Below are 11,868 nucleotides of genomic sequence, written 5' to 3' on the forward strand. Positions count from 1 at the left end.
CCAACTGTTTCTCAACTGAAAAAACTAACTTGGAGAAGTATACATAAACCTTCATGGGAAGGCCTTAAAGGAGAAGATATGAGATATTGATACTATAGTGAGATTATCCCTGATCGAGTCTACAGAAATCCCTATGCCTCTTGCACTCCCCAAAGCTTCAGGAAACCCTTGTTTCCTTGTTGGAGATATCCTTCATCTTTCTTGAAGATAGCCTTGTATTGGTGATGGAGGAAGATTGCTAAGTCTAGGAAAGGACGAATCCAGAGGACGGTTCCACTTGGACCCAAAGAAGGATCTAGGTCATATTTCTTCACTTTACTTGTAGCTAACTTCAATAAAGGAATGTTGTTTTATTTCCAATATTAAATCTATTTATGCATCTATTTATATTGTAATTCACTTATGAATATTACATTGATGTATAATTATTCATTCATTTATATGATTTAAAGTTAATATCATGAACATGCTTTCCATTTCTACTGATGTATATGTTTTATTTGAATAATTTTTAGGTTTCGAAGATATCAAGAGAAGTTGAGGGTTTGCACGTTATGGGATTTATTCAAATGCAGGACTCTCGGGTAATGACACTCTTACATAGTTCAGTAGAATAAGCATTTAGGTTGATTGCTTAAGCATTTCTTGTTGTGGTTTGCCCTCTGCTCTGTTGGGGTTCTCAATCTAAGACCCTAGGGTGGTCTCGCCTACAACAAACCTATAACCCAGTAATAAAACATTCAGCTCCTCTACAAAGCTAATTCATTACATTTGCTTTCCATTTTTCAAATAAACCTTGATCCTCTACAAAAACATTTCATTCATAGTCTTTCAAAATCATTGTTTCATTCTCACATTAGATGATGGAGGATTCCTAAAGGCCTCCCTTCTAATAAGTCTTGGTCTATCAACATCAGCACATTATCTAGGTTCAAGGCTAGAGTCCTTAGTAGTACCTTGAGGCTTGTATGCCTTAATGACAAGCTCTCTCACCAGCAATCATGGGAATACACCAATGTCCCTTGATCGTTGGATCTTGCAAGTGGATCGACATCAGCTCATCTATTCACCCTTCGCAATATGTACGTAAGTACCTTGGAACTCATTGACATTAATTGTGATTTTGCCTCACATTGGCTAATGACATTCATCAATGGTCGGTAATCCAATGAATTCCCTTCATGCTCGACATCAACACATTTATTTGCATGACTACAATTGTACCATTGGGTTTTATAACGATTGAAGACTACATCATTTTAGTAGTTTGCAGTAGGAATCAATTTGTAACAATAACAATAAAGATCCCAATCTGGTCATCAACATAAAGAGAGCAAAGAAGCAGATCAAATTCATTTGTTTACATACTCCATGATTCAATAGCATCAGTAGCCACACTCTTCGGCATCCACAACTCATGTACATTGAGGGTAAGTGAAGGTATGTGGTTTTCTAGTTTTTAGTCATGCAATTCCTTAAAATGATAAAATTGTAATTTTGGAAAATTCCTCATTTACACTCCCTTTGTCATATTGTCATAAACTAGAAAACACCTTTATTTGTAGGGAAGGGACATCAATTCATATTCGCATTTCATACACCATCACACATTTTCATTTCATTCCAACTCACATATTATTTTCAATCAACTATTGTTGCAGTATGATTCTAAAAGATTATATGATTTTCAAATTATCAATTCATTGATAGTTATTATAGGACTTGAAAATAAAATTCTCAATGTTTTCATGAACTTTGATGAAACAAAAAATAAAAATCATTGTTACACAAGAACCAATGCTCAAATTTTTGGTTTTCACACAAGAACCAACCATCAAAAATATATGTTTCAATCAAATGTATTACACTTTTCAAATGAAAAGATGATGACACAAAGCTTGTAGAGAATCCATACAAGTTAAAGTTCATAAAGAAGCAAATCATTTCAAAAAAAAATTAAACTTTTGGATAAATGAATCAATGCAATAGTTGCATGAGGACATGTAACAAATTCAGTTGGGGGGTATGTTGAGTCTCAAAATTATCATCCATATTTCCATCATTTCATAACTATTTAACCCTGATTTCATAACTATCTAGCCTAAAACCCTACATCAAGTAACCATCTTCATGATTATATGGGTTAGGATCCTTGTTTTCCAAAGTTATTTATTTTATGTATTTAAAGTGAATTCATGATTAAAAACTATGAAATTAACATGGTTTCATTTATATATATGTGTGTTATGAGTTTTGTGACATGTGTAGATCATTTGGAAGCTTCCAAGGAACCCTTATGTGGCCTCCCAAGGTCAAATTTGAATTTAAACTCAAGAGGTGGACCATATTCCAAGGAGAAATATCATGGAGATCTTTATGAGTCATGGGATGTGTATCTTGTATTTAGGTAAAAGTTGAGACAAGTATGGATCTAGTAGATATTTAAGGGATTTACATTTATTGAGTAGATATCCCTAACTCATGTATAAATAGGAGGAGCATCCTTCAAAGGAAGATAATAGTTGTCATTTTATTCATTAGCATCAGATTTATGATTGTTCATTCAGCATGAATAATATAATTTTTTGCAAACCATGAGTTATGAGTCTTGTTTGATTCTTAAGATGTGATATTTGTTCTTGTGTTCTCATTGAGGAATGGAAGGATCCCCATTAACCACAATCTGAATACAAATGTAACATTGTTTGATTTATGCTATTTTCTTTCATGCAAGTGTGCTTTACTTTCTACAAGTGTTATTTTCTCTCTGTAAGTTTGAATTACTTTCTTACATTTGATTTTATTGTCATTAAATTGCTTGCTTACTAGCTATCTTAGTTTTCTTGCTTGATAACTAAATCACTAGTTGCTATTTACTCCTTTCTGGATCAATTTACTACTTTCTATATTATCATAGTTTGCTTCTTATAGTTTTTCATAGATTAGTTTGATTTTGAATAGTTTAGAAAGGCCATGGCATTAATTCATTCATTCTAGCTTTAGAATTTAATTTAGTTTTCTTGCATAAGATTTATTTTGTAGTTTCTTTAGTTATATTTGTAATATGTATCTCCTTTCTCTCTTTCCATCATAAACAAACTTTCTACAACAGTTTCATCTGAGGTCCCATATATCTTGGTTTGCTTCTATGTTTGCGAAACCCTTGGGTTGACATATTAAAATGAAAAGGGAATTATCATTCAATTAAATCACCCTACACCATCCCTAATTATTCTAGGTAAGAGGATTTTTAGTGTGTGAGATCCTAAATGGTGTAGTTTTCCCCTCTTAACATTATACATGAACCTCTCTATTAGATCCTCTAGAATATCATCTTCTTTTTGATTCATTATAAATATTTCTTCTTTAAGATCACAATCTTTATATTTCTCTAGAAATATCTTTTGCATATCATTCCATGATCTTATTTCATTAGTCCCTAAATGCATGAACCATTTAAGAGCTCTATCCTTCAATGTTTCCGGAAACAATCTCAATTTTTGAGTTTTTAACAAGTAACCATAAGATCTGCAAATAATTTAAATTCAAAGAGAAAGGTTTCCGGATCCTCTGACCTTAGACCATGAAATTTTGGAAGAAAATATGGAGGGATGTTCTTCATGTCCACACTACAATCAGTATCTTAAATGGGAAATCCAAGAGGATCTTCCTCATTTTCATCATCTCCATCCATTTATTCTACATTCTTTTTCATCTCTTCTTCTTCTACTTGCAAATGTGAATGGTGATGTGGCTCTTACTACACCACGTGATCAAATGGGTGGGTGGGTTGGTGTTGGAGATTTTTTTATCTTTTTATGATTGAATGGAAACATTAATGCAATGCAATTTCTATTTTTGAAATGAAATATGCCTAATGCAAATATTTTTTATTTTTGAAAAAATTAAAAAGGAATGAATCAACTAGGGAAGAAAACAATGCATATTTTGACACCTCCCCAGCAATGGAACCAAAAAGCGATGAACCTTGGTATTGCAACAAGAATGCTGCAACTACCAAGGCTACCGACTTTAATTATCAACTGGGGGTTCGTACAAACTTAAGAGGTATCAGCACTATATGTGCAACATACAATGTGTCCTTCATTTTTTGTCATGATGTAATGGAGTGCATGTACTGAAATCAAATCCTAAACTAATTGCAAAAAATGAATTGTTCAAAATGGAAACCCTAACCTATTGCAAGAAATAAAGTACAAGGAAAGAAACATATTCTAATTGCATAAAGGTCATGAACTAAATGTAAAATAAAACTAACTTAATTCTATTTATCATGTGTGATGATTTAAACTAATTGAGCATGGAATTTGATCTAGGGAGTATTAACTACTGCATGCATGTGCTAATTAAGAAATAAAAAAAACTATTTTTCTTTATCTTTTCATTTTATAAATGCAAATGCTAAGCTTTCCTTGTTCTTTGGCAGGGGAGACAAGCGTGGACGAGGAGGGGTACAATGGTTTTGATGGCTTGGAGGTCAAGTAGAGGCCTAATCCCAACTTCAATAATGATTTTTCTCAATTCAGTTTTAAAACAGGCTGCTACAGGATTTCCTACACGATGTCTACAGGATGTACTAGTTCCTACATGATCCCTTATTTTATTACAAAAAAAAGGCTGAAAGATTAGGAAGTGACTTAGAAGGTGGAATGGAGCTTGGGGATGGTGGATAATGGAATAATAAGGCATAGAGGTGGTGGAAACTACCCAGAAATCAAGCTAGAGCTTCAATATGAGTAGATTTGCTCAATGGAAATCAAAATTTTTGCTTATAAAACAAGAATTCGAATTGAGATTTTAGTGGATTTTGGCAACATGGGTGGATGAGGATTGGATGAGGAGAACAAGATGAGATATACATGCAATGTATAACCTCTTTCAACAACACACATTATTGTATGCATCTATCACAAATTTATCTATACATGGGAAATATTTATCAAATAACAAAAAATTACTAGTTTAAATCCAGAAATTCGAGAACTAGTGAGCTAGTAAATCTATCAAATGCCTAACCTAATCAAGTGAAAATGCAATGGGGTGAATTTTGTTATTAAATAGATATTTTTTTTTTTAATCTAATGCAAGTGGAACCAAGTCAATTGAATCTCATTAGAATGATCTAAAAAATAGCAGAAATTTATTGTTCTTTGCTACAAAAGAGTTCTAGAAATCTAGATTTGGGAATAAGAAGAATAATTCAAGTAGCTCAATGATTACTATGACCTTTCAAATATTTTCCAAGGTTGAAATTATGCTTGTGATCCTGAAAAATAACTTACATCAACCATTTAACTGAATCCTACAACAAGAAATCATTAATACTAAATGTAGAAATAGAAAGAAACAAAAACAAGAGATGCATGTGAATAAGAAGTGAAAAGAAGGAAATAAAATGATACAAAAAGGGCTCTGAGGCTCTTGGGATGGCCAAACCCAAGGAAACTCAGAGAATTGTGGAGAATAAAAATATTTAGAAGATGAACATGACACCAATCTTCATTATTTTCATCAATACAATTACATCCCTGCAAGAAAATACAATGGAGCTGCAAAAATACGAGTTCTCTCCACAAGAAGACTAATCAAAATATACCCCTAGAGGAAAATTTAACTTTGTACTTATACAAAATAATTAGGAATCATTTGCCATGAAAGGAGGAAGCTTTCCCACCAAAATCCCTTGATTAGTGGATCTGGTTCCCAACACTAGGAATCTGCATTAAATGGCAGGGAACACATTCCTAGATTTTCTCAATCATTTGAGTTCCACAATCTGTGCCATAATTCCATAATATCTTGTTGATTTATTATTTAATATTGATCTTCCTGTAGCAGGGATCAAGTCCCTAAATGATCTCCTCCTCCAAATCTTCATAATTTGCCCAATATTCTCATAATATTCCACAAAAATAAATAATATTAGGCACAAATATGCTAAACCTTCCTAATGAACATATTAAAGTTAAAAATGCATTATATAATGGAAAAAGAGAGGTTGAATGTACTGAATGATGGTAATATGGGCCTTAATTTATTTTTAAGTCAGAGGCATGGGCCTTAATTTATGTCTAATTTAGAGGGCCATCATAAGGTTGTGCATTGAAAAAATTGGAAACCATTGATCGAGGGTTTTATCACTTTTTCATTTTGCAACAAAAGTTTTCTTACATTCTTTTTTGAGAACAAGGATGATCAAGACCTAATATTCCAAAGAAATCCTTACTTCATGGGGGGCCAAGGGTTATATATGGATAAATGGAGCCTTGATTTTAACCCTGAAAGTGATGTCCCATCTTACATCCCTTTTTGGGCCAAGCTCTCTTTATTCCCCTACACTATTGGAATGATACTACTTCAAGAAATATCAATAATTCACTTGCGAATTAAATTGGTTGAGCCAAGCCACTCGAGAGGTTCCTCTCCTATGAAAGGATATGTGCGGAGGTAGAGTCTAGATAAGGGTCTCCTAATGGAAATAACCCTAAATCTAGATATCTGGATCCATAGTTGGGAGGTTGACTATGATCAAGTTCCTTTTAAATGCAAAGTTTTCCATGAATATGGCCACTTTGCAAGAATTTTCAAAATGAAGCAGAAGTGGTAGAAAAAATGAGGGAATATAGAACAATGGGAACAACAAAAGAAGATAAGAGGCCCAACTAAACAAAAAAACAATCTACCAAAGTAACTAGATCAGAATGGGAATAAAGAAAAAGGACCAAATTCCCTAAGTGATCAACTCTTATGGGAGTAGAAGGATTTAGTAACAACCAAAATGTGCAAAATAATAGCTTTGAGGCTTTCAATTGAATCACTGAAGAAGGGGAAATTCTTGAAACCATTGTATAAGAACAAGTACAAAATTCAGGACTGGGGCATGAACTAGAGTAAAATGATGAATCCATGTGGACATTTAAAAATGATTCAATACTAGAGCATAAAAAAAGGAATATTCCTTAGCAGAGCAATAATTCCTCTCCCCTAAAAGATTTGAATTGGGGCCTTCCTTTCAAGCTCAACTGATGAGAAGTTAGATGTAGAGAAGGAAACATATATAGAAAGGCTCCAAAGGAAGGTTAGTTGTTGATCCAATTGTTGGGCCATTAAATTATCATTATTATTACTATTTTTTGAAATCTATTTCATCCATTTCCACTGTTCTTTTATCACATTATTTGTCATAATTTATCATACAATTCCATTTCATAATTATTTATGCTCTTGTGGATAAGTAATACTTGTTCTCCTTTATTTTTAATAAATTGATGATTATTATGCCCGGTTTTGCCAATGATGGTTTATCAATGAAGTTTTTATAACAACACTCACAATTTTAGCCTCCAAGATCTCTTCCAAATTCAAATTTGATCTTTAGCTCATAGTCAAATATTCCTATTCAAAAATTCGCTACGATAAAGAATGACAATATTGTGATAGATATTTTGAGAAAATGAAGATGAAACTTGAAAATCCGAGACATGGGTTTTGTGCATAATGAACCAAATTAGTTTTCCAACCTACAATTTTCTAAAATTCGGTATGGATTGAGAGAAATGTAAGGTTATCTGAAGGATATTTTCCTAGATTTGTTGTTGTGGACATTTTCCAATTTTCCTTAATTGGAAAATCAGATTCGACTTGCTCCAGTTGATTGATGATGGAGAGATCTTCTAGATTTCATCTTACTGATTAACTCATTGTAATCAATCCAAAAGTGTAATGGAAAATTATTTTGTTCAATTTAGTTGTAATTATCCTTTTTCTCTCTATATATTTAATTGAAGATAGAAATCAGAGAGGGGATGGAAAATTATTGAATTTGAGGGAGAGATTAGAGTTTTATTGTATCTATTTATAATTTTTAATGAAAGGATCTATCATTGGAATTTCATAATTGTCTACCTATAATCTAATTTGAATTATTTTTGAAGGCTGAACTGACTCTTGGGAAGTTGGACCCACTACCTTGGACAAGGTGCTACCTTGAACATCTAAAGTAGTTTAGTTGTGTGCTTGTTTCTTTGAATTTCAATTGTTGTTTGTTAAATTAAATTTTCCTTTTTTTTTCAAGTAATTTGTTGGTTGCTGCATTTTCTTGATTTGTTGTTTCCTGCAATTTCTAGATTTATATTAATTTACTACTCTAGATCAACATTTGAATTATGTTGGGTGCAATTGGTTAAATTTCCAATTTAGCAAGGTGTGGTTTAATTTAGTATTGATTCAAGTCATGTGATTAGCATAACTCTTTTTCCTGTCATTTACTTTCTGCTTTTTAAATTTAGCATTGTTATTCAAGTTTTACATTTTATTTCTTGTTGAATGAGCTTGATAGTGTAAAACACAATCAGGTAGAACCATTGTTAGCTGTTGGTAATTGCTTGCATATATTTTGCAATTTGTCTTGAAACAAAAAGACATTCCTCGAGTTGATAATTAATGTCGAGGTGATTAGTTGTTTTTTTATCAAGCAATTAATTTCCCCAACATTTTGGCGACGTTGTCGGGGAGGCAGTCAAATAACACTACCACAATAATATCTGGTTGTAGATGCATTCCTGAATCTGAGAGAGTTTGATATTAAAGATGGAGGTAAGAACCTATGCACACACCCTAGCTAACTTGTGGTGAGGTATGCCCTATGTAGGTAGTTTCAGGTCATATAACATGCATGGATAAAAGTAGGATTCTTAGAGGTAGAAATTCAAAAAAGGAAAAATTATCATTTCACTTAAGTGGTGTTGTAAGCACCACCCATTCCACTAACCAATTGGTAGGAACATTTGAAGGAGGAATCTTCAAGGCTGGTAAGAGTTCTAGGGAAATTTCCTCTCACTTTTTGAAATTTGCTGCAAGAACAAGATTTATAGGAGTTGAAATTAGTAATTTTGTAAAAATGATATTATTAGCTCTATACACTCACAATTGGGAATTTTTCATGATAAAGAAAATCAAGAAGAATTTGAAGTGTTTTGTCATCGGTACCAAAAGAAGCATTTTGCAAGAGGATGAAAGCATCATATCAAAGAGATTGAGAAATTGCTACAAGCTCAAAGCCATGGCAACCATGGCCGACATGTATGGTTCAAAACTCTATTCTTTCATTTTCTTACTTGCATGGATCTTTATTTCATCTTGCAACATGAACTAATTATATTTCTTACCTATGAAGGTCAACCCTACAACTCAATCAACTACATCATCAAAATCCCCCATGCCCTATACAATTTCCTGCTCAATCCATCCCACACCTCCATAATAATAAATTAGTACAACATGCTTATAGTGCTGAACTACAAATTTTATCAACCCTTCCCACCCATTATATTTTACTTACATCACTAATGGAAACTTACATTAGGTTTGGGAAAGTTTTAAATCCTAAAATTGCAGAAGTCATAGAAGACAATGGGGTTTATTCTAGTCGATATCAACAAGAAGATGAGATCAATAAGACATTAGAAGAATTTCATGATATGAAAATTATGGCAAACAAAGAAAGTAAAGACTATGTTGGATCTTGGTTTCAATATATCATTTGTTCACAACATTACTCCATACCTCACCAATTTTTGGCACCATCTTTTTAAGGGAACTTGGTCTCTCCTACCATGGTATTTATTAGCCCATCATTTCCATCCTTCACCCCTTGTTCGGATTGTAGTTTGACTGGAAGGGTATTTCATTGCTTGCCGGGGGCCCCTGAAGTTCGGCTCTGAAGAGGAGGGACCGGACCATCCATTAGTTTAACCGGACCTAAGGTGGGAGGCAAGAGAGATAACTCCAGCTACCGCTCCTACCTATGGAGCACCTAATAGAAGAACTGGATGGATGGATGGCCTAATTAACGAGTTGAGGATAACCAGCCAACGGGAGGCAAGAAAGCAACATTCCGGAAGGAAGGAAAACTACCATACCCGATCAGGTTACAGTTCTATAAGCTGAACAAGCTGGTATGGATAAGGCGAAATTGAACAAGCTCGGCCAGAAGGAAGGCAGTTCGCTAGCCCATCTCCAAGGAAGGGACCCATACTTAATGAACGAGGGAGATTACGCCCCGATTCTCTTTCTTTCTTTCTTTAGATATACCCGCTCACCACATTATTGGGTTGTGATTTGATTCCCAAGGCTACATGCTAATTTATTGGTTGAGTTGCAATGACAGAACAAACAGAGAAACTGATCGGATGGCATGGTGGTGACATGGCATGCATGGGGAGGAAAACCCAAATTTATTGGATTACAAAGTCAGCGGAGGGAGACAAACATGGGAGGGAGTCTCCCAACCAACAAGAAAAAAATCCAGTCCAACAAGTGGTTGGTATAGTTTACACTACAATTAATTAATTCATAGCAATCAATGTGAAAAGTTCCTACCTATGCCTACACCCTCTTATCTCTCTTCTGACAGTAGTTGGGTAACTACATACTTGAGGGCTTGTTTCGAAATGGCTCAATTCGAAGTAATATTATATGTAGAGATGTTACACCTTTTTCAAATAGAGTAGGCTATTATAGAAAATAAAATAACTAAGTACATAAGTAAATAAATTTATTTATATTTAAAAAGAGTTGTGCTTGCTGCAATATGTTGTGTAAATCAATATCAGTGATAGATATTTGAATTTGTTTGTGTATGTAGAAATATTATATTGAAAATCATATTTCTACAAACACTCATCACCATTTTCAAAAAAATGCTTGTTTATCATATTTTATGGATTATGGGCTTGATAAAATTACTAAAAACATAGCTGGGTCAGTCATGTTTTGAAGGAACAAATGAGAATATTGTCAAAACTTGTTTCTATCCTCAGTAGCCATTTATTTATAGTTTCTAACCCAATTTTAATTGCTCAATTTGGATTGGAACGGAATAATTATGACCAAAACATTGATAGGGTGTCTAGTGGCAACTCAGGGACAAAGTTGGGATAGTCAATGTTTGGAGGCCTAAATGAATAGATTTTGCAAACCTTTTTCTATGATATATTCCCCTATTAATATAATTTACAAGTCAATTTGAATCAATTTATTTTGATATCATTTGAGAAAGTTATGACCAAAATATTCGCTACCTATCGTAAACCAACATTCTTAAAACATTGTTTTTCCAGTTGTTCACTAGTGTATTCGACCCATCAATTATTATTGACTTCAAAACGTGTTTTTATTGGATATAGCTACATGAATACAATTTAATATCCAATTTTAATCAGTTCAATCCATCATCAAACAAAAACGTTATGCTTAAAATATCAATTCGTGGTCTAAGTTGGGAAATCGAAAATGGCTTTGTTATGAAGATTGTTCTACGTAAATTAGACATATCATATCATGGAATTTTTAGAACCTATTTCTATTGGTGATATACCTTTTAATTAGATTTAATTTGGCTTTGGAATCACTCAAATCAGATGAAAAAAAAGGAATTATGATTAAAACACTACTAGTTAGTATGCTCGACCATTACTCTCTTGTAGGCAACAAATAATTTTTTCTTTGTTTATCTTTCTATGGATTTGTTTGACAGAGTAATTATTTATTATTTTTTTCATATTTATTGGATTAAGAGAGACTACACACCTCTCTTCTTCTATGATTTAATGTTTTATTGCAGGTAGATGCTTGCTTTTTGCAGGTCCCAGGAGAATAAAGGAGGTCCATTTATGAAAAAGTGATTCTTGAAGGCAATGTTAATGAAATAAGGGAATTTCATCGAAGCATCTATTAAGAAATTTACTATCATATGATGTTGAGTTTTTTTTTTTTTTTTTTTTTTTTTTTTTTTTTAATGTTTCATGATCTAAAATGTCTTATAAAAGTTGGCTATAAATTTCCTAC

Source organism: Pinus tabuliformis, chromosome 3_2, assembly GCF_031772625.1.
Source record: "Pinus tabuliformis cultivar Carrire ecotype Pingquan chromosome 3_2, CPIR1, whole genome shotgun sequence".
In the NCBI taxonomy this organism is placed as follows: domain Eukaryota; kingdom Viridiplantae; phylum Streptophyta; class Pinopsida; order Pinales; family Pinaceae; genus Pinus; species Pinus tabuliformis.